We start from the raw sequence: 25,143 nt of genomic DNA, 5'->3' as shown, positions 1-25,143 counted from the left end.
GCCCCAGGGTCAATTTCTCTCACTGATGTGCAAACAGCAACCAAGGCCAATTACAAAAGTAAGGCACACACAACCCACAAAAGAGACACACCTGGAGCACAAGACTTAGGTGGCCAGGGAAAATATGCCACTGGGTCCTACAGGACTCTTATTTCACAAGGCCACTATACCAAAACCAGGAGACATAGCAGTTCTACCTAATGTAGAAACAACCACAGGGAAGCAGCCAAAATAGGATGACAAAGAAACATGTCCCAAATGAAAAAAACAGAACAAATCTCCAGAAAAAGAACTAAATAAAATGGAGACAAGCAATATAACAGACACAGAGTTCCAAACACTGGTTATAAGAATGCTTAACGATCTCAGGGAGAACTTCAACAAAAATAGGAAACATAAATATAAAGACAGAAAACATAAAAAAGAACCAGTCAGAAATGAAGAATACAATAACTGAAATAAAGTATACATTAGAGGGAATTAACAGTAGATTAGATGAAGTAAAGGATGGAGTCAGTGATTTAAAAATAAGGTAGCAGAAAACACCCAGTTGGAACAGCAAAAAGAAAAAAAAGAACCTAAACAAATGAAGATAGTTTCAGAGGTCTCTGGGATAACATCAAGTTTGCCAACATTCACATAATATGGGTACTAGAAGGAGAAGACAGAGAGCAAGGAATTTAAAATGTATTTAAAGAAATGATGACAGAAAACTTCCTTAACTTGGCAAGGGAATAGACATACAAATCTAGGAAGCACAGAGAGTCCCAAACCACATGAACCCAAAGAAGCCCACACCAAGATACACCATGAATAAAATGCAAAAGTTTAAAGACAAAGAGAGAATCTTTTTTTTAATTAAAATTTATTGGGGTGACAATGGTTAGTAAAATTACATAGGTTTCAAGTGTACATCATCTATATATCACATTGTGCGTATATGGAATACACAATGGAATACTACTCTGCCATGAGAAAAGATGAAATAGTGCCATTTGCGACAAAATGGATGGATCTTGAAACTATTATGCTAAGTGAAATAAGTCACACAGACAAAGAGAGAATCTTAAAAGCAGAAAGAGAAAAGCGGTAGTAGATACCTACAAGGGAGCTCCTGTAAGACTGTCAGTTGGTTTCTCAACAGAAACTTTACAAGTCAGAAGGGATTGGCAAGAAATATTCAAAGTGATGAAAAGTAAGGACGTACAACCATGATTTGTCCAGGAAGACTGTCATTTAGAATCGAAAGACAGATAAATATCTTCCCATACAAGAAAAAGCTAAAGGAGTTCATCACCAACAAACCAGTAGCACAAGAAATGTTAAAGGGACTTCTTTAAGAAGAAAAAGAAAAAAAACACACAAAACGGTTAAACAATATAATGAAATGAAAATAACTATATGTCTATCAATAATTAATTTAAATGCAAATAAATTAGATGCTCTAGTCAAAAGACATAGGCTGGCTGAATGGATAAGAAAAAACAAAACCTTTACCTATGCTGCCTACAAGAGACTCACTACAGATCAAAATATACAAACAGACTGAAAGTATAGGATTTGAAAAAGATATTTCATGAAAATGGAAACAAAACAAAACAAAAAACCTGGGGTAGCAATACTTATTTATACCAGACAAAACAGACTTTAAAACAAAGGCAATAGCAAGAGACAAAGAAGGACCCAGTAATCCCACTTCTGGGTAATAATCTGAAAAAACCCAAAACACTAGTACTTTGAAGGGACATGTGTGCATCCATATGTTCATTGCAGTATTATTTACAATAGCCAAAATATGGAGGCAACCTGGGGGTTGTCCATCAATGGATAAATGGATAGAGAAGAGGTGAGATATATATATATATATATATATATATATATATATATATATATATATATATATATATATATATATATATAATGGGATATTACTCAACCACAAGAAAGAATGAAATTTTGCCATCTGTAACAACATGGATTGACAGAGAGGGTATTGTGCTGAGTTGAGTAAATCAGACAGAGAAAGACAAATGCCATATTATTTCACTTAATGTGAAATGCAAAGATCAAAATAAATGAATGAACAAAACAGAAACAAACTCATAGATACAGAGAACATTTTGATGGTTGCCAGATTGGGGCAGATTTGGGGGTGAGTGAGAAAATGGGAATGGATTAAGAAATACAAATTAGTAGGTACAAAATAGTTCCAGGGATATAAAGTATAGCATAAGGAATATTGTCAATATTGTAACAACTATGTATATAATGTCAGATGGGTACTAGATTTATTAAGGTGATCATCCCATAAATTATATAAATTTTTAGTAACTATGTTGTACATGTGAAATTAACATAACATTTTATATGAAACGTAATTGAAAAAAACATTATTTAAAAAAATGGGCAAGTAGATGATAGGCTATATTACTTCTGCTTAACTTCTAGAGACGATAGTTTGGTTCTGTTGCACATATTTAATAATCCTTCTGTCAAGGTCTTTTTTTAAAGTCTGAATTCAATCCTTTATGCTGCTGCTTAATTCCATTTCTTCCTATCATTTTTTCAAGTAAAGACAGAAAACAGTTACTGGCCATTTCCTACATAGCAATCATGCTGTGTATAAAAAGACTATTATTAAATATCCATTCTCTTCAGGTTAAATAAGTATAGTCCCTTTAACCTTTACAATTCAAAGCCAATCCTTTTGTCTTCGTGTGGGTGGTTATTATCTGAACACTTTTCTATTTTGCTACAGTCTTGTTTTAAGTCCAGCACCAAAGAATTAAACTTGACATTCAAGATGATATATTTGAAAACCCTTTTGTGATCTTGGAAGAAAAATAAACTATGAAAAGAATAAAGTTACCTAATTTTATTATTAAAAATGAATTTTACTGGAAACATTTCCAATTAGAATTTCAACCTTCCTTTTGTGCATTTCAATTCAAAAGGAAATGTAAAATCTGATAGCATCTAACTTTGTAAAGAACATCCCCTCCATGTGAATATTAAAATACAAGTTATTTGTTTGGACACTAGTGAGATGGATTCGTTACGAAATTTATTCCAATATAAAGTTGTAAGAGAAAGAAGCACTTGATATTTTGCCATCCTTGGCAGCTCTCATTTCAGGCAGCAAGATTCCTTGAACTGTGTAAAGTCTTTCGTGCTATTCACAGTTTCTGCAACCACATAGCTTTTGGAACAAGTTATTGCTTTTGTCAAATAGGCCTAAAGAGCTATACCATATTGTCTTCTGGGCTCCACAGGAGATTCTTTCCCATATGAGGGCTTGGTCATTTGGGTTTACATGAACAGGATTGACACATTGCTTTCATAAATGCAAAGAGTTACTTATGTTATCACAAAGAAAAATATATGTATAGCACTTAGCACAATCCTGTCATCTACTAAGGGCTTAGGAAAAAAATATAATTTTTAAATTCCTTTTTTTAAAAAAGGAATTTGCAAATGCAAATTTGAGGCTTTGTAACCATGGTAAAAAAAAAAAAAAAAGTTTGCTTTTTTGCTTTTTTTTTCATTTTGTAAATGATATTTTTTTCTGATATTTTCTGTTTGCTTGGTTATTTGGAATTTATTTCAACTGCCTGTAAGACTCACATCCTCAGAGGTTTACCAGAAGTGAAGCTGACACTCTAATTCTGAGTTCTAAATGGTGTCATGCACTTAACCAACTTTGAAAAACCAAGTTTTAACCTGGTGGTCAAGGTATTAAGTGATCTGATCTTTGACTATCCATTTCCCTCCCTACCGCTCACAAGGCATCAGTTCCTTGAAAATCCTCCCAGTGAGCTCCTTGCCAAAGGCCATGGCTTCACCCTTCTGTCCCTGCCTCCATTTCCTCCCTTTCTGTTTCCCACAATCCATGAAATAAACCTCCCACATACTTCTCTCGACCACAAAATCTTAGCAACCTCACCTTTCAAACGTAACATGTTCCCTCCTGGTCCATGATATCCTGAGATGCTGACATACCATCAACACCAGAGCAACCAGTGTTGTGATTCTGTGTGTGATTATTCAAAACAGACAAACAAGTATTGGACACATGGGTACAATACATTTTGCTCATAAGGGTGCCTTCCCTAACACAAAATTTAAGGATGTTGATCATCCTCCTCTTGGGCTCGGTTAAAATGCCGTTTGAAGACACGACTCCTACCTTTTAAGTACTCTGTGGATCCACATATAAGAGCTTTGCTTCATCTCCAAGAATGATAATGACTACAATTTTCAAGACAACCATAGGGAGACAATATCTAATAGTGCTAGGGACTGTGAAAGAAGTTCTTAAGAAAAAGTAGTACCTTTAGGTCTCTGTTTATTATTTATCTATAAATGATGTGAAGTTGAGGTAATGAATTCAGTTCTACAAAACACTTCTGGATAACTTATCCAGGTAATCGAGATAAATATGACATTTATCGCATGAGCCATCTGGACAAGTAAATTTTTCATAAGGACTCACTAAAGAATTTTCTCTTTAGGGTTTTCCTTTTCAAGAATGATTATGTTTTTCTTTTTTAAACTTAATCTCCCCAACTTTTCCCTCACATCTGGACACGCTCAAACCAATATGCATAAGCCCACACTTATCGCTAAGTAACAATTCTGCATTGAGAATACTTAAAAAAATATGTTCATACTTCCTAAAAATATATTCAGTGCTCATTTTTGGATTTTTAGCATATTTGTAATTTCTTAATGGAAGGGATATATCACAAGATATGGCTTATTTACAAGATTCTCAATAAGGCAGCCATGAGGGGTGTTAAAAACAAACAAACAAACAAACAAAAAACAGCTAAAGCACAGGGGCCCACATTTCTGTTTCAGCTGGCTTGGAGCTTTAATCCCACACCTTAAGAAGCCTCATTGGTGGAAAGGAGCCCAGGGCGACAGCTTGGTCACATCTCTATATCGCAAGGAGCTATGTTCAGAACTGTGGTGTGCAAGGCAGGGATCCTGTTTCCAGTGCAGGCAACTTCTGCTCAAACCAACACATTCAGAAAAACAAAATGGTAGACAGGGAGTGCTAACCCCAATCAAATGTATATCTTTTAACAAAGAGATTACATTTTAAACTGTCCTATGGTGGCATCTAAAGCACCTGTCTTCTGCTTTTCAGTTGCCTGTTATGGAGGGCCATCCAACTCAAGAAACAAAATAACCTGTATCCCCCGTGCTGCGCTATACATCTCCATTTCCACTTTATAAATAGAAAGGGCATTACAAATATATTTTGCCTAAAGAAAAATATTAATGAGATAAATAAACCTAAGTTTTGGTAAAGTGTCAGCCAAAATATATTCATCACTGTCAGTATGAATCATGTGGCATTCCGAAGTTAAGAACAGCTTGAGGCTGTCGCTAAATTGGGATTATAGAATATGTCTTCATACTCAGGGTCTGTATTTCCAGGGAATAAGCAGGATGAATTTCCCTACTCTGTATAAAAGAAAGACTGAAAATTACCTGGGGGAAAGCCTCCCTGTGTATGTTATTTTAGTCATAATCACCTCCCTCTCCCTACCCCAGCACTCCTGCCTGCCTCCTGAAGTAATGACTCTATTCCAGGGAGTGAAAACACAGTGGTTGTATTACATTGTCTGTAGTCAAATTGCCTGGCCTTGAATATTGGATCCCCCCGAGGTGACTATGACAATTAGTAAATCACTTAACTTCCCTGTCCCTCATTATCATCACCTATAACATGGGAGTAATAAAGACCTCGACGCTTTTATAAGGATCAAAAGAAATAAAGTGTAAAGTTCTCAGGTGAGTACTCAGCATACAGATCAATAAATATTAGCTATTCTTAATACAAATATGCAAAGTATTTTTTCTGAGCCTCTTTTATAGAACATACAACTCACAACATTGGATTTCAGTCCATTGTACACATATCTTAATCACCTCAAAGCATTCTAACATTATGTGTTGAAAGCATCTTTAAATTCATCCAGCATGGTACCCAGTGCTCTTTGTGAAACAAATGGAAGATTTTCTTTTGTTCCTTGAAGTGAAAAGTTTTCATAGTAAAATGCTTCATAAACTTCTGAAAATATTCTCATTTTATTTAATGAGGACAATATTCTTTCAACTCAATTATTTTTTTAAATATATATTTCTTTTATTTTTCAATTACTGTTGACATACAGTATTGTATTAGTTTTAGGTACAACACAGTGATTAAACATTTATATAACTTATGCAGTGATCACCCCCATAAATTCAGTACCTATCTGACACCATACATAGTTGTTACAATACTACTAATTATTTTCCCTATGCTATACTCTACATCCCCATGACTATTTTTAACTATTAATTTGTACTTCTTAATTCTCTCACCCTTTTATTCATTCCTCCACCCTACACTCTCCATCCAGCAATCATCAAAATGCTCTCTGTATCAATGAGCTTGTTTCTGTTTTGTTTGTTCGCTTATCCTGTTCTCTGGATTCCACATGTAAGTGAAATCATAAGGCATTTATCTTTCTCTGTCTGACTTATTCCACTCAGCATAATACCCTTTAAGTCCATCTATGTTGTTGCAGATGGCAAGATTTCGTTCTTTTTATGGTTGAGTAATATTCCATTGTATACATGTACCACCTCTTCTTTATCCATTCATCCACTGATAAACACCCAGGTTACCTCCGTATCTTGGCTATTATAAATAATGCTGCAATAAACATATGGATGGATACACGTCCTTTCAAAGTCATGTTTTAGATTTCTTCAGGTTAATACCCAGAAGTGGGATAACTGGTTCCTTCTTTGTCTCTTATTATAGCTTTTGTTTTAAAGTCCACTTTAAATAAGTATTGCTACCCCAGCTTTTTTTCTCTTTTTTTCATTTTCATGAAATATCTTTTTTCAATCCTTTAGTTTCAATGTGTTTTTCGATCTTAAGTGAGTCAAATCAATTACTGATCACCTGTCACCCTGCATCAAAATTTACCAAGATTTGATTTTAAAATTATTGTAATTTAAATTATAGGCCAACATGAAACACTTCTGCTTTAAAATTACTAAAATGGTGAATGTGAATTCTGCCTGTCCAGAATGAGGGCAACGTAGAGCAAGGTGCCTCAGGATGAAATTCCACGAGAACCTGGCAACCAACATTGGAAGTGCATACTTTTTCTGGAAGTGATGCTCACTGACTTAAGTTTTAGCACAACTGCCCTAAGGCAGCCACAGAAACCATGGCAAATATTTAGTGAATGCCTGCTGTTCTCTACAGAATATGCCATGTGATTACGAAATACATGGTTTATAATAAATTCATTAACCTTGATATCTAAAATCGATAACAATTTTTTTGTTTTACAATTTGGGAACATAGAAGTTTCTTGATCGATATGTATATATCTTTCAGTAGTCACTAGCACAGCCCGTTTTCTTGCTCACGTGAACCAGCTGAGGACAGCAATGGAATCAGATGCTCTTTCCCTCAATGCCTGAACTTTGGTGTTCTCTGACAATAAGAAGAGGGTCAGACCTGGAAAGATTTCTGCCATTGTGCTCTGTGGATCTTTTCCCAAAGGCATCAAAAATGTGTAAATGAAATCCCACACAACTCAGGAAATAGAACAATCTTTATTTGTACTATAAATAATTTTGTCTTTGGGGAATAGGACTTTTTTTTTAAAACTTAGAGTGAATTAAGCCTGCACTTGAAAGAATAAGATTCAGTGACAACCGTCAATTAGATTAGATTTTTTAAATTTTTATAATTTGGTTCACACTATAGTTATATGAGTAATTGTGACAACTGCCACCAATATATTCTAAAGCTTTAGTTAGGCCTTTAGAACCACTAAATATTATCTTTAACTTAGTTTAAAATTCATGTGGATAAAGCGGGATAATGGCAGGGTTTTTTGTTCCTTTTGGTTTTATTCATTCTTTTCCTCAGAGTTCTCCCATGTGTTTTAATGCTCAGTTGATAAACAAAATTTTCTTCTGGGGAACTTGGCACTTTGTACATAAAGCAGCCACAGTACTATTATTTATTCCTTTGGATAAACTGGGAAAATACACAAAACACACAGATACATGCAAAAAGAGACACACACAAGACACACACACACACACACACACACACACAGACTCACTGATCAAGAGATCGATGTTGGCCAGGACTTAAAATTGAAGACAAGTTACTGCAGTTACTGAACGTAAACGAGGCCAGGGTTGACCCAGACACAGCCAAGAGCTGTTGACAGAGGCTTTGAAGAGGCTCTACTAGAACTATTTCAGATAAGTCTCAGCCCCAGCAAAGGGGTATTTAAAGATCTGTTGCGTTTAGAAGACATTTTCCTGATAATTAACTTTGCAAGGCAGGAACTTTCATTATTTTGGCCTTTACAACTCTCTGCAACTACTCAGCTGAGTAGCAGTAGTTGTTCTAGGTGTCTAACCTGCTTAACAAAACCTCCAAAACTTGATGGCTTAAAACAATCTTTATTTATTATCTCTCAGTTATTGGAGGTCAGCACGTCTGGAGTGGCGTGGCTATTCAATTCTGGCTCCAGTGCCCTCATGACGATGTAGACAGGTGGCAGCGCAGGCTGGCACATGACCAGGAATCTTCTCTCGTCTGCCTGGCCAGGGCTGGGACACTCAAAGAGCAGGACTGGGCAGCTGGGTTTCTCAGACATTTCTTTCTATTTGTATGTGTCTCTCCGTAGGATCTCTCTCCAATGGATCTTCAAGGGAACAGGACTTCTTATGTGTTGGCTCAGGGCTTCTAGCATGTGTATCCCCATGAGAGTCAGAGCCAGAGGTCTGCTGGGTGGCCTCTGTGCTCCACTATGTTCTAGTCATTAGATGTGAGTCACTCATTCAACCCTCATTAGGAGAGAGGAGTTAAACTCCATCTTTTTAAAGGAGGTGTGCAAAGAATTTCCAGATGTATTTTAAAAGCACCTCAACGGTTATGCCTAATAATTAGTTATTTTCATAACTACTAGACAGGTTTTACCCAACAAAATAGCAAACATAATCTTTTATTTCTAAAAAAATTAAGTTGTAACATATAACATATATATTATATGTCTTCATTTTTTATTATATGTTGAAATAATTCTTAAGGAAATCTTTTGTGAAATAAGGGGAGTTATAAATAAACACAATCAATACAATAAACACAGAAATATCTGGATGAAATGTTCATAAAATTGTCAGGGGATGGCTTAGAAGATGTTATCAGGTCCCAGGGGCCACTGTTTTACTATTCCTCTGAATATTACATTGATGCAAAAGTAATTTTGGTTTTTGCAATTTTTAATCTTTTAAACCACACTTAGTTTTGTACCAACCTAATATTATCTGTCAGAAAAGATAGAAGTTGGTGCTTTAAGCAAATAATATTCACAATTTTAAACATGGGTAGAAAGTATTAATGTGGAAAATGTCCTTTTATATTGTCTTACAAAATCATTGCCCCCAAACTACCAAGACTCTTTTATGGACAGTTTGATTTTGAAAATAATTCTAATTTAAAGTTGATGGAAAGTAGAGGAATTATTCATTCAAACCCATCAAGTAGTAATTAATTTCTGCCTTCTTGTTTATGCCTCATGAACTATTTCTGCAATCAACTGATATGCCATCACCTGGATTAACACTAAGATGTCTGCTTGGTATTCCAAAGGTGTTAACACTGGCAAGGAAACAGAGCCTTTTAAAGAGCAAAACTCATTTTGTTAAGGGAAAGTTAGGTTTTCATCAATTAAAAATTCTCTTTTGGAATAATAGTGAAAATGTAGCCCAGCACGTGAATGACTCCAAAGGGGTGACAATAGGGGGGAAAAATCACTAAACTCAGAAAAGAAGATATATAAGCCAATGTTTATACCCCTTTCGTGATTCTCCCACAAAAAAAAAAAAAAAAAAAAAAAAAAAAAAAAAAAACCACTAGTGGATTTCCATCAGGCAGGTTAAAACTTAAAACTCTAAACAGAATAACACAAACCACAAACAGACAGGGAATATGGAAACTAAGATCAGCTGAGGGTTAAAAGGAGTTTGAAAGTGCACATGCTGAGAATTTTGTTTTATTTTATTTTCAAGGCTAAGCTTGCCACATGGTATGGAATCAGTGGACTGATCTATTAGTTCAGGTCATTTCCATATTTTTGTATAATAGCACCTGATCAAGAAATTAAGAAGGGAGAAATGCTCAGTACTAAATGTGCTTTATATTTGCCATGCTAAAATAATCAAAATAATTGAGGAATCAAAGAAAGACACATGTTATGGGCACAGGTCTTCTGTCTACCAACTCTTATGCAGAAAGGGAGGGTCTATTTTTGTGGAGAAATGTCAAGGCTGAAGTCAGAAGCCCCTCGGTAAGAACTGTTTAGTAAAAAGTTTCGGTTTAGAAGTAAGTAAAAGAGAAATTACAGGGTTAAATTGCTAAATGTACTAAATAGTATAATTTATTATATTATTATATTATTATATTATATATTATATTATACATTATTATAATTTATAATATTATTCGTGGATAATAAAATTAATTTTTAAAGCTGAGGTATCTCCTTCACATAGATGTTTTTCCTATTCCCTACAGTTTAGAGGCAGATTGGCCCTATGGGCTGTTTCACATAGAGTATTATTAGGTTGGTGCAAAAGTAATTGTGTTTTAAAAGGTTAAAAAGTAATTGCAAAAACCACAATTACTTTTGCACCAACCTAATAGAATGAATGGGATCCTGTGCTTTGAATTCAGATACTGATATTAACAGTCCCTACCACCTTGGAGGCTTTGTCATATGGCCAAAGTTTAAATTAGTATACTTTTAAAATATAATCAAAGCTGAAATCATATTTTTAGTAAAAAGTCATACTGGAGGCCAGGACCCAAGTGAAAGGAGATCTTCTCTCAGCCCATATAATGCAAAAAGCACTAGAGAGGAAATTATGGATCCAGGTTCTTAATCCCTTGGGCTCCAAGGAGCTCTGAGACTTGGAACCAGGTGTCACCTTCTCAGGTACTCCATTTCTAAATCTTGGCTAATTATCTAAGATCCCTTCAGCTCTCAACTGTTAGGATTATTTGAAAATAATCATTGTGACTTCTGTAATAAGAACTAAAACCTAAAATTAAATGCCAAAACTGAGATAATCAAGAAACAAACTACTATTTAAATTTCCCTTTTTGAGACTATTGGGTTATGACCCAGTGCATGGAGACTGGTCAGTATCTATTGCTGAGTAGACACAATTACAAAAGTAGCAATTAATTCATTCATAAAATATTTATTGATATTCAGCTAGATATAAAACATGTTAGCAGATACTAAGAAAGGAGCAGGTGTGAGCCCCAGTTCCCCTGGCATTCTGACAACACACATAGGGGTCTGAGACAACCATACCTCAAAAGATACAACAGAATGTTGTACAATAAAGAAGTAAAACAAGTAATTGTGATATTAGCTCAGTGAAGGACAGACGTGGAAACGTCTAACCATTTGACTGAATGTAGCAATAGTTGGGAGGGCTGTGGCTTTAGCCTCCTGTAATCTCCTTCAGCATCTTGTAAAGTTATCACAAATAAACATAAAATCTATACAAGAAACAGTGCTTGCCATGCAAGTGCACTTTCAAGGCATGTCCCATAGTTCTTACTTCCAACCAATTAACCATGCATTTGTGCTATTCCCAAATAAAAACGTGGGACCTACCCTGGTCTCTTTTTATAGAGACCAGGTTTAATTGGTTAGTGACTGATCAAGTCACAATTCAGGGCTTATATAAACTAGCCTGAACTAGCATGCATTAAAAACAACAGAAAGGATATTGAGGCTTTCACCTGAAACTAAAAATGTACAGTTGTTCCTATAAAAAGAAAGATTTATGAAATGAGCTAATGAATTTAAAGCAACATATTATATACAGGAAACCAATCAAAAGTTTTCCCTTCAATCGCTAAGGTCCCTTTCCACAGAGATGCTCTGCTTCCAAACAGAAACTATCCAAATTATAAACATTTTCTAAATGATTTATCCAGTCAGACCATATTAGATGAACAAGTAAAATCTGTAACACTCTGTGTAAAATGAGCAAGAATATTTTTGTTAACATTCTAGTTTTTATTGTGTATAGCCCATGAGCTCACAGTCTTTATCCAAATATTTCTTTAAGTTTTCAGTTTCACGCTCCTCTTTCTTATTCTTTGTCTTCCATTACAAACATCAAAGGACTAGATCCAGGGCTAGAACAGATCATCAAGCTGTTGCATGGCCCGGTAGTTTGAGTAAGACAGGATGGTGGCTTAAATTTGACTGATAACAGTGAGCAGGGGGGACAGAAGCAATTCAAGGGGGCCTTTGGAAGCAGAATCAATAGATTTGTAAATAGCTCTATTTGTGGGCATGAGAGTTTGAACACTGAAATTTAATTTCACACTCCTCCTGACATACTTCCAGAAGGACTCTGCTTTGTTCCAGCTGTCCTCTCTTTGGAAGGAGGTGGAAATGCTAATGTTGGAGGTAATGGTATCATTCCCATCTTCCCACTACCTAATGCCTTGGGATAACTATTACTTCCTAAGTACCCCAATTTAAATCGAGTACAAGCTTGAATCATTTTTATATTTAAAAGAAAACACTTTTTAAAACTTTTACAAGAAACCCATTGTTTCCATCTGCTTTCACTTTGTTTCTCAGTAGAATTTGAAACTGAAATTTCAAAATATCCTGAGAAATAAGACACTTCTTATGTTTCTGACCACAAGGAAGCAAAATAATAAGACAGACTGAGAGTTATCATATTTACTGACCAAGTCATAAAATAAATTTTAAAAGATTAAGCATTTGATGTTCTGAATCCCTTTTCAAACTGAGCTACATTCCTTCCACATTCAAAATCATAAACTGATGAGAATTTCCTAGTTATTGTTGGCATTATTAAAGTGTATATTTTACAAGCATCTCTCTCTGAGGGCTTTATGCCTGTCTGTTTTTCATGGTGCGTAGCCATATTTAAAATAGCCTGACAAATACACAAAAGTTTAGCAACATTGTTTTAAGAAAGAGTGCATTATTACCATTGCTCTATGTTGATTAATCTTCTTTCATTAAATTTTACATCCAGAAAGTATTTACTTCCATAAAGAATGTAAATAATACTAATAATTCTAGGTAATTTGAGGATGAGTTTTTTGGTGGAATAGTTCTGGAAGATGACTAAATTCTCTAGGCATAAGTCTCTTGAAACTAACAAAGCACAATAGATGTAAATTTGCAGTGTCAAAGAATTATCCTCAAATAACATAATACTATGAAGTAGAAATAACAAAATAAATCCAGTTTTCCAAGGAAAATTCTCAGGAGGTCATTTTTCACAGGTTCTTTTCATGAAAAATATTTGAAATGGTTTATAAATACACATATACACACTCACAAAGACTAAAAAAAAAAAATACACTAAAGCAAGAAAGAAAATAGGCAATATGTAATGCAAGGAATTTCAGGGGGATGTTTTCAAGTGTCACCACATCAGTTCTCCTCCCCTTTTGGGCCTGTGGAAGATGCTGTGTTCAGCCCCTTTCATAGTGTAGGCCAAGGAGGATGGGGAAAATTGGTATGTGACACTTCCTAGTGGAGGCAATGAAAATCCTACATTTGGATTTTCCAGTCAAGATGGTGGAGTATACAAACACTGTGCTCATCACCTGTCAGGACCACATCAATTACAACTAAACTGCAAAGCAATCATCATTGAGCATCACCTAAAGTGTGGCTGAACTGAAGCCCTACAACTATGAACGTACAAAAAAGCCACATCGAGACTGGTAGAAGGGGCAGAGACACAGACTTGGCTGGTCGCACAATCATGTGAGGACATCAAAAATCAGTAGGGATGTCTTGGCTGTGGAGGTACACACTGAAGAGTGAGGAGTCCCAGTCTCACACCAGGCTCCCCAGCCCAGGGTCCCAGGGCCAAAAACAAAAGTCCCCATAATTTCTGGCTGTGAAAACCAGTGGAAATTGTGGCTGAGTGAGTCAGATGGTGGCTGCAGTCCTAGGTGCTCCTCTTAAAGGGCCCATTCATGGACTTACTCACTGATGGACTCACCTGCTCTGAGCTTGAGTGCTGGGGAAGCAGCTCGAAAGGTGCCAGGGACATACAGGGAGGAACTGAATTGTCTAGCTTCAGGGTAAGGGCTGGAGGGGCAGCTTTCTCTCAGCAGGAGGAGTTCGAAGAAGCCATTTTTTCTTTGTTGAGCCCTCCCCCTCCCTGTGTGCAGAAGCAGGCTGCACCATATCTGAGTCTCCACCAAATTGGCTATTACCTTTCATCTGCCCTGTCCTAGTAATTTCTGGAGAACATACCACACCCAACTTTCAGGCATACCCAAGCCAATTCCAGTGGCTTGTCCATACAAAGATCCTGTCTTAGTTCATGCTGTAGACTTTCATAAAATCTCTCAAAGTTTCACAAAACCCAAACAATCAGCATCTGGCTTCAGCATGAACCTTACCTCTGACTGGGCAGCCATAAGCTCAGCACTAGCGATAGCTGGCCTTGGTCCGTGGATAGGTCTCTTGAAGCACATCCAAGTTCACAGTGGGCAGCAGACATTTCTGGGTTGCTGTGTGGCTCATACCAGGTGGCTGCAGAGAGGGCACAGGCTGCGGTTAAACTTGGCCTGCAGTGGGACCCCTCTCAGGAGGCACAAGGGCTGACACACTGGACGCCAGCTTCAAACCACCCAGAGCATCACCTGGCAACTTCCAAGGATGACACACCGAAGGATAGACTGTGCAGGCACCAGAGACTGCTAAAGCAAATCCTACTCTGTAAGATCAGCTCTGTAACCACAGCTTCTCTACTGTAGTCACAGCCAGTCCTCACAATCAATCAGCCCCAGGATCAATCTCAATGATTGTGCAAACAGCAACCAATGATGTGCAAACAGCAATCAAGTTCAACTACACTAAGAGGGCACACATAACCCACACAAGGGACACACCTGGAGCATCCAGATCTGGTGACCAGGGAGACTGTCCCACTGGGTCCCACAGGATATCTATTACATAATGCCACTCTAGCAAGACTGGGAGACATATGAGCTCTACCTAATACACAGAAAAACAATCACAGGGAGGCAGCAAAAATGGGGAGACAAAAAAACATGTCCCAAATGAAAGAACAGACCAAAGTTCCAGAAAAAGAACTAAACAAAATGGAGACAAGCAATCTATCAGATGTAGAGTTCCAAACACTGCTTAGAAGGATGTGCAGTTATTTCAGGAAGAACTCCAACAGAGAGATAGAAAACATAAAAATGAAGACAGAAATTATAAAAAAGAACCAGTAAGAAATAAAGAATACAATAACTGAAATGAAGAATACATTAAAGGGAATCAACAGTAGATTAGGTGAAGTAGAGGATCAAATCAGCAATTTAGAAAATAAGGTAGCAGAAAACATACAGCCAAGAGCAGCAAAAAGAAAAAAGAGTCCAAAAAAACCAGGCTAGTTTAAGGGGTCTCTGGAACAACATCAAGCATACCAACATTCAAATCATAGGGGTACCAGAAAGAGAAGAGACAGAGGAAAGAATTGAAAACCTATTTGAAGAAATAATGACTAAAAACTTCCCTAACCTGGTGAAGGAAAAAGACATACAAGCCCAGGAAGTGCAGAGTCCCAAACAAGATGAAACCAAAGAGGCCCACACCAAGACACATCATAATTAAAGTACCAAAGGTTAAAGACAAAGAGAGAATCTTAAAAGCAGTAAGAGAAAAGCAGTTAGATAACTACCAGGGGGCTCCCATAAGATTGTCAGCTGATTTCTTAACAGAAACTTTGCAGGCCAGAAAGGATTGGCAGAAAATATTCAAAGTGATGAAAAGAAAATAACTACAACCAAGATTACTCTATCCAGCAAGACTATCATTTAGAATGGAAGGACAGATAATGTTCTTCCCACACAAGAAATTGCTAAAGAAGTTTGTCACCACCAAATGAGTATTGCAAGAAATGTTAGAGGGACTTCAATATAACAAAAAAACAAACAAAAATAAACTAACAAACAACAACAACAAAAAGGAAGATAAAAAACATGAATAATAAAATGGCAATAAGTACATATCTATCAACAATTACTTTAAATGTAAATGGATTAAATGGTGCAATCAAAAGATAGGATGGCTGAGAAGATAAGAAAACAAGACCCTTGTATATGCTGCCTAAAAGAGACTCACTTGAGATTGAAAGGCACACACAGATTGAAAGTAAAGGGATGAGAAAAGGATATTTCCTGAAAATAGAAACAAACAAACAAAAAAGCTAAGGTAGCAATACTTATACCAGACAAAACAGACTTTAAAACAAAGCCTATAGCAAAAAAAAAAAACAAAGAAGAACCCAGTAATGCCACTTCTGGGTATTTATCCAAAGAAATTCAAAACACTACTTCACAGGGATAAGTACAACCCTATGTTCATTGCAGCATTGTTTACAATAGACAATATGTGGAGGCAGCCTGAGTGTCCATCAATGGATGAGTGGATAAAGAGAAGGTGGTATATATATACAATGGAATATTGCTCGGCCATGGAGGGAATGGGTTCTTGCCATCTGTGGTAGCATGGATGAACCTGGAGGGTATTGTGCTGAGTGGAGTACATCAGACAGAGAAAGACAGATGCAATGGGATTTTGCTTATGTGTGGAGTCTAAAGAACAAAACAAACAAAGAAACAAGACAGAAACAAACTCATAGATAAAGAGAATATTTTGATGGTTGCCAGATGGGATGGGGAGTTGAGGGAGTAGGATAAAAAAGGGGAAGGGATTAAGAAGTACAAATTGGTTGTTACACAGTAGTTATGAGGATGTAGGTTATAGCATAAGGGATATAGTCAGTAATATTGTAATAACTATGTATGGTATCAGATGGGTACTAGATTTATCAGGGTGATAGGTGGGAGGGGTGTTGGGGCAGAGTAAAAAAGGTGAAGGGTTTAAGAAGTACATATTGGAGTAGTTACAAAATATTCATGGGGATGTAAAGTAAAACATAGGGAATATAGTCAATGATATATGCTAATAACTATGTATATTGCCAGTGGGATCACTGCTTAAATTATATAAATGTCTAACCACTATGCTGTACACCTGAAATTAATATGAAATAATATTAAATGTCAAAATAAAGTTATGTGTATATAATTTTTTTTTTAATAAAAAATAAGAAAATCCTACATTTGACTCTGGTTCTTTCCTCCCCTGCTACTTCAGCTGAGGAGTCTGTGTTCCCAAGAACAAGGGGTGGAGACCACCTCCATTTGGATATGGGACAAAATATCTGAATGAAATAAAACCCCTGCCAAATTGCCCAGGGCTTTTTGTTTATTTTGCTAAACCATGGAAATTTGAGGGTGTTTTGTTACCACATAATCTAGCCTGTCTTAACAAATACTGTTAGTGATTATTTGGGTAAAGAAAATATTCACCAGAATTTATGGATAAGAGAGATTAATGATGATATAAATCCTAAACTAAGAAACTGTTTACAAAACGTTATTAAAATATTAGGTAATATTTTTTGAATAGTTGTATCTATTAAATGCTCTACATGCATTATCTCACTTAATCCAAATGGGGGAAGTAGAGTTTAAAGGGATTAAGTAATTTGCATGATTTCTAAGAAAAGGAGCAGGACTTTGGCTGAGTAGGTCTGACTCTAGAGCTGTGCTGGGACTGTAATCCCAAAGGAGAAGGTTTGCACAGGGCGTCACCTGGTAAAATCACCATGATTCAGCAGGAGAAGAATTTCTTTCCAAGTTCTAAGTAGACTGGAACTTGGCACATGAATTGTTAAATAAGGGACATAACAATTTATTTCATAGTAAAAATTAATAAAAAGAAAATGGGCTATAAGTTTGACAGGTTTGATGCTTTGATTCTGGAATAACCACTTCCTTTTATTTAGGTGGAGTCTCACGGGAAATTCAGTGCTCCCTAAAAGACATGCTGCTTCATCTTTTTTTTTTAACTTGTTATTTCAAATAGTAGTTTACGTATTTCAACTAATAGTATTCTCAAGTAATTTCAAACTTATTGAGTTGAGAAATGACATTCATTAAGATTTATCAATTGTTGACATTTTAGCACACTTCCTTTCTCTCTCTCTCTGTCTCTCTCTCTCTCTCTCTCTCTCTCACACACACACACACACACACACACACACACACAACACATCTATTGGTGTGAACTATTTAAGAGTTAGTTGCAGAATGATGTCACCAAAATGGAAACCCCAGCTTCTGTCCCCCCAACAAAGATCAAAAATTAACTACCCATGAACAAATCATCTCTTGAAACAGCTCTGGAGTCCAGTTAAGACACTTTAGCAACACTGGGAACAAAAAACCTGTGAATAACTGTACAAGAAGAGAAGGAAGATAACTTCATTTTTTCTGGATCATCTCATCCCTCAAGCTAATGTTGTTTAGCAATGAGGAAACTTCCCAGCTAGAAATAGTTTCCCTAGTCAGCAAAGGCAGAGCAGGGTAAGAGATAAGCCTCTCCAGCATTTCAGGACACCACACAAAGGTCCTGCTTTGGTTTCTTCTGACCCAGTCCAGCAAAACTGAGACATGTGAAGACAGCTAGGACCAAGGAAGAAAAGCAGGCGCTGCCAATAGCACTCACACAATGGCAGCAATCTGGGTTGATAGTGACCTATTTGGCAGAGAAGTCCAGCAGCTTTCACCACTGAAGAGGGAATCAGTGGCCAGCACAGTTGTCACAGATCCCCGCATATTTCATTGACTGACACCAGCTGCTTGAATCTCTTACTCCACCCACAGACACATAGCTACTGTACCCTGGGACCTGCACCAGCAACCAACTCAGGCTTCTCTGACTTTACAAGTGCAAGATGCCTGCCTAGACTCTGCAGCTCATCCCTTCTAGCGAGTATAGGCTCAGGGCCAGCCCTTTTAGCTGCAGCGTCAGCCTCATGCCAGTCACCAGCCTCCAGTGCAGTGTGCATGCATAGGGGGATATTGTGCAGCAACAGGAGAACAAGCCAATAGCCAAAGTACCTGCAGCTACTTGTGGGCCCAGACCAGGCCCTGTCTTTTGTCACTGGCCTATATCACTATGCTCACCTTTAGTTAGTACCTCCAGCTACACACTTGCATTCTTTCAGCCTGACTTTTATCACTGGAATACACTGCTGTGTACACACTTATAGGGAGATTATAAAACCATGGGAGAGCACACCAACAGTCAGGACACGTACAGCTGCTAGTGAGACCATAGTTGGCCCTTGTCCTTGCTGCCTTCCCTGGTCCCCACCACTTCAGTATGTCTGCATCCAGTCCCTGTCACTAAACAGGCAAACACAGATATACACTGCAGCTGAATGTGTGCACATCACCAGCTCCAGCCACCACTACTGCTTGTCCTGATTCCTAGCCATTGGGCTTAAAGTTGCTGCGGAGACCTCCATAAACTTTATAACCACTATGGAGCCTCCACAGAACTCACCACAGACCAATAGTTGTTAATGTTGTGGACCTCAGTGATCTGAGTCAAAGGAACATCATGCCCCCATTCCCCAAGGAACAGTGCCGCCACTCACTTTCACACTTGTCATCTTGCATCCCTAGATCCAAGGTCACAACACACTCCAGCATTCCCCACCCACAAGTGAAAGTCTTCCCTTACCAAAGTCCGTCTATAAAGTCTGAAAGAGTTTACTGCTTTTTCAAATGCTTAGACACCTATATAGATCACAGGTATCATGAAGAATCAAGGAAAAATGACTCAACCAAAGAAATACAGTAAATCTCCTGGAACTGGCTCCAAAGAAATGGAGATCTAGTTATTGCCCAAATAAGAATTCAAAATAATTGGTGTAAAGATTCTCAGAGAGCTACAAGAGAACACAGAAAATTAATGTTGTAATATCAGGAAAACAATACAAGAACAAAATGAAAGAAAGGTTCAGCAAAGAGATAGAAAACATGAAAAAGAACCAAGCAGAATTATGGCACTGAAGAATACAGATGCTTCTTGACTTAAAATGGGGTTACCTTCCAATAAATCCACTGTAAGTGGATAATATGGTAAGTCGGAAAAGCATTTAATAAACCTAATCTACCAAACATCATAGCTTAGCTTAGCCTAGCCTACTTAAAATGTGCTCAGAACACTTACATTAGTTTACAGTGGGGCAAAATCATCTAACACAAAGATGATTTTATAACACTCAGCATCATGAGAATGTATGATACTGTATATCACTAGCCTGGGAAAAGATCAAAATTTAAAATTCAAAGTGTGGTTTTACTGAATACATATCACTTTCACACCATCACAATGTCAAAAATTGTAAGTCAAACCATCATAAGCCGGAGACTGTCTGTACAATGACTAAACTAGAGACTTCACTAGAGAGTTTCAACAGCAGACTTGACCAAGAAGAGAAAAGAATCAATGAGTTAGAGACAGGTGAACTGGAATGATCCAATCAGAGGAGCTTAAGAAAAAAAGAATAAAAAGGAATAAAGCAATCTATAGGACTTATGGGATACTACTAAGAAAAACAATGCATTCATCATTGGATTCCCAGAGTCGAAGAGAAGGAGAAAAGGGCAAAAGCTTATTTAAAGAAATAATGGCTGAGAACTTCCCAAACCTGGGAAAAGATTTGGATATTCAAGCTCATGAATCTAATAGGTCAACCCAAAATTTCAATCCAAAAAAATCTTCTCCCAGACACATCAAAATATACCTGATTAAATCAAAGACAAAAAGAGAAATTTCAAAGCATTAAAGAAAAAAAATTATCTCAAAGGACCTACCTCTGCTCTCAACAGAGGTTTTGCAGGTCATGAGAGAATAGGATGATATAGTTAAATTGCTAGGAAAAAAAATTTGACAAACAGCTTTACACAGCAAAGTTGGCCTTCAGAAATGAAGGCAAGATAAAGATTTTCCCTAATAAACAAAAGCTGAGGGAATTCATCAACATTAAACCTCCCTTTAAAAGAAGTGCTGAAAGGAGTTCTTCACGTTGAATCAAAAGGACAACAATCAGTAAAATGAAAATATATAAAAATATACAACACACTGGTAAAGGTCAACATATAGTCAGATTCTGAATACACTAATACTGTGTGGTGTGTTAACTACTTAAATCTAGTTTAAAAAGTAAAGGGAAAAAGTATTAAAAAGAGCTCCAACTACAATCATTCGTTAATGTAAACATAACATAAAAAAACATAAATTGTGATGAAAAATCATAAAAGCGGGAGTAATTGGGTAAAGTTTTTGAACATGATCAAGATTAAATTGATACCAGCATAAAATAGGTGGTTATATATATATAAGATGTTTTGTATAAGTTTCATAGTAACCACAAAGCAAAAACCTACAGTAGATTCACAAAAGAGAAAGAGAAAGGAATCAAAACATACCAATATAGAGATCATCAATTCACAAAAGAAGGCAACGAGAGGAAGTAAGGAAAAATGGAACTGCAAAACAGCCACAAAACAATAAGATGGCATTAGTAAGCCATTACCTATTAAGAATTACTTTACATGTAAATGGATTGAATTCTCCATCAAAATATATTGAGTGACTGGATGGATTAAAAAACAAGAACCACTGCACTCGACATGGAAATAGCCAAAGCATCCTTCAATAGATGATTAGAGAAAGAAGATGTACTATACATACACAATGGAATACTACTCTGCCATAAGAAAAGATGAAATGCTGCCATTTGCAACAACATGGATGGATCCTGAAATTATTATGCTAAGTGAAATAAGTCAGACAGAAAAATCAAGAACTGACTGATTAAAACTGAAAGCAACAAAAAAACAAAAACTCATAGACACACGCAACAGTTTAGTGGTTACCAGAGGGTAAGGGGGGAGGGAGCGATGGTAGAAGAAGATAAAAGATCAAACATATGGCGATGGAAGGAGAACTGACTCTGGGTGGTGAGCACACAATGTGATACATAGAAGATGTATTATAGAATTGTACACTTGAAACTTATGTAATTTTACGAACTATTGTCACCCCAATAAATTTAATTAAAAAAAAAAAAAAGAACCAACTACATACTACCTACAAGAGACCCACTTTGACTTTAAGGGTACACATAGACTTAAAGTGAAGGGATTAAAAAAAGGTATCCCATGCACATGAAAACTAAAGGAGGACAAGAGTAGCTATACTTATACCAGACATAGTAAATTTAAGCCAAAAATGGTAACAAGAGACAAATAAAATCATTATATAATGACAAGGGAATCAATTCATCAAGAAGATAAAATATATCACCCAACATTGGAGCACTCAAATATATTAAGCCGGGCCGGCCCGGTGGCTCAGGCGGTTAGAGCTCCATGCTCCTAACTCCAAAGGCTGCCGGTTTGATTCCCACATGGGCCAGTGGGCTCTCAACCACAAGGTTGCTAGTTAAATTCCTCGACTCCCCCAAGGGATGGTGGGCTCCGCCCCCTGCAACTAAGATTGAACACGGCACCTTGAGCTGAGCTGACGCTGAGCTCCCGGATGGCTCAGTTGGTTGGAGTGCATCCTCTCAACCACAAGGTTGCCGGTTCAACTCCTGCAAGAGATGGTGGGCTGTGCCCCCTGCAACTAGCAACGGCAACTGGACCTGGAGCTGAGCTGCACCCGACACAACTAAGACTGAAAGGACAACAACTTGAAGCTGAACGGCACCCTCCACAACTAAGATTGAAAGGACAACAACTTGACTTGGAAAACAGGCCTGGAAGTCACACACTGTTCCCCAGCAAAGTCCTGTTCCCCTTCCCCAATAAAAATAAAATAAAATAAAATAAAATAAAATAAAATAAATAAATAAATAAATAAATATATTAAGCAAATACTAACAGATCAGAAGAGAGAAACAGAAAGAAATACAATAATAGGAGACTTCAAAAACCCACTTTCATCAGTGGATAGGTTACCTAGACAGAAAATAAGCAAGAAAACAGTGAACTTGAACCATACTTTAGATCAAATGAACATAAAAAAGATAAATAGAACATTCCATCCAACAGCAGCAGAATACACATTCTTCTCAAATACACATGGAACATTCTCCAGGATAGACATATGACAGGTCACAAATCAATTTTCAGCAAATTTAAGAAGATTGAAATCATACCAACTATCTTTTCTGACCCTAATCATATAAAACTAGAAATTAATAACAGGAAGAAAGCTGGGAAATTAACAAATATGTTGAAATTAAGCAGCACAGTCCTAAACAACTAATGGTTCAAAGAAGAAATCAAAAGAATATAACAAAAACAAAAATTAACAAGGGGCAGTGTATCAAACTAAAAAGCTTCTGCACAGCAAAAGAAACAACTGAAAAACATTAAAAGCCAATCTATGGAATATGAGAAAATTTTTGCAAATCATGTATCTGATAAGGGGTTAATATACAAATTATATAAAGAACACATATGACTTTATAGCAAAAACATTTTTTTTGGTTTAAAAATGGACTAAGGAACTGAATGCATATTTTTCCAAAGAAGATATAAATGGCCGACATGTACATGAAAAGTGCTCAACATCAGTATTCATCAGGATAATGCAAATCCAAACCACAATGAAATTTTACTTCACACCTGTTAGAACAGCTATCCTCAAAAAGACAAGAGATAACAAGTGTCAGCAAGGATTTGGAGAAAAGGAAACTATTGTGCACTGTTGGTGGGAATGTAAATTGGTGCAGCCACTATGGAAAACAGTATGGAGAGTCCTCAAAAATTTAAAAATAGAACTACAACATGATCCAACAATTCCATTTCTGGGTATATAGCCAAAGGAAATAAAAACAGCTTATTGAACATATATCTGCACTCTCATGTTCATTGCAGTATTATTCACAATAGCCAAGATACGGAAACAACCTAAATGTCCATCAATGGATGAATGGATAAAGATATAGTACTTATGCAATGGAATGTTATTTAGCAACAAAAAAGAAGGAAATTCTGCCATTTGTGACAACATGGATGAACTCTAAGAGTATTACGCTAAATGAAATCGGTCAAAGACAAGTACTGTATGATCTCACTTATATGTGAGATCTCACTTATATGATGTGGGGACAGAGCCCCAAAGAGCAGTTTCCAGGCTCCTGGCCTCATGTGGGGAGGTGTTGGCTCGAGTAGTGAATGACAGTCGACTGTGATCAGTTGGCCGTCAGCTGTGACTAGTTGGCCAATTGGCTACTGATGTAACTGAGGGGCTGCGTTGATTGGTTGGTTGGTTGGCAGGCACAGAAGTGAATGGCGGACAGCAGATCGTGTGGCTACTACTGCGTGTGTCTCACCCGGCCGCCAGAGAGAATATAGTGGTATAATTCCCGTATCTATGGCTCTATGGGTATTAATTTTTGGCCTAGCCATATCCTGCGTTCTTATGTGAGGAGTGGGACCAGAGGCCCCATAGGCCACCATGTACGACAAATGGCGCAGCAAGCAGGGAATGGTGCCGGCCAAAACCTACCGAAGCATGGTGGAGCATTTTGTGCATGTAAAAGAGCAGTTTCAGAAGGCTGGAGAGGAGTTGCACCAGGAATGGGAGGCGCGGTCTACCTGGGAGACTCGAGCCTCCAGATGGTACACCTCCCTCCTGGCCATAGCAGGCATCACCTTCCTCTTAGTAATGTGCTGCTGCTGTAGGTTCCAAGGGTTGTGGACATCTTGCACTGAGGCCTCCACCTAATCGGATGCCTGGCATCGCGAGCAAAATTCCGGCCAGGTAGGAAGGGAGTCTGACTCTGGGCAGAAGGACATGTGGCCCCCACACAGTGTGTGGTGCCCAGTGGCCACTGTTCTCAGGAGGTGGACCCCCAAGGAGGGGTGGGAGGATATGGATGGCTCTCCAGCCAGCGTGGAGAGGGCCCTGCAGGCTCTGGCTGAGCGGTTGCCGGAGGAAGCAAAGACTACAGCCAGCTGCGTGGGCTGGATGTTCCTCACGGCCTTGAGTCTCAACACAGAAAATGCGCCTAATGAAATAGCCCAGGTGCCGGACCAAGTGTCCCGGTTGGAGACGCTGGAAG

The sequence above is a fragment of the Rhinolophus ferrumequinum genome, chromosome 5, assembly GCF_004115265.2.
Source record: "Rhinolophus ferrumequinum isolate MPI-CBG mRhiFer1 chromosome 5, mRhiFer1_v1.p, whole genome shotgun sequence".
NCBI lineage: Eukaryota > Metazoa > Chordata > Mammalia > Chiroptera > Rhinolophidae > Rhinolophus > Rhinolophus ferrumequinum.
The sequence above is the reverse complement of the archived record's forward strand: the minus strand, read 5'-3'. Positions refer to the sequence as shown.